Genomic DNA, 438 nt, shown 5'->3' on the forward strand with positions numbered 1-438 from the left:
GCAAGGGGGGGTTATGGTTTTATTTCCACTGGAAAACTATGAACTCTATAGGTTTTTAAATCCTTCCCTCAGTCATTTTATGCCTTCCGCAAAATATATACCAGGCTCCATAAGGTTACATTTGTATAACAAACAAGAATGTTATGATTCTCTAACAGAAAACTTGTAGGTTTTTTTCATATTATGGAAATTAAGGAAGTTTACTCTTACAGTCTACTCTATTTCTATTGGTGCTGGAGCTGTAAGGAACTGATCAGAATTTGAAACACATAATCTATTATCATCTTACTTCCAAACGCTATAATATTTTTTTTCAAACATTATGTCAATGGCCTTTAAGGCAATTTTCTTTTAAGTTTAAAAATAAATAAGTGGTGATTTACTTCAATTCATATTCTTTAAAAAAAAAAGATTATACCACCAGGAAATTCTTTTGTC

Source organism: Protobothrops mucrosquamatus, unplaced genomic scaffold (assembly GCF_001527695.2).
Source record: "Protobothrops mucrosquamatus isolate PMUCROS unplaced genomic scaffold, P.Mucros_1.0 scaffold14679, whole genome shotgun sequence".
Classification (NCBI taxonomy): Eukaryota; Metazoa; Chordata; class Lepidosauria; order Squamata; family Viperidae; genus Protobothrops; species Protobothrops mucrosquamatus.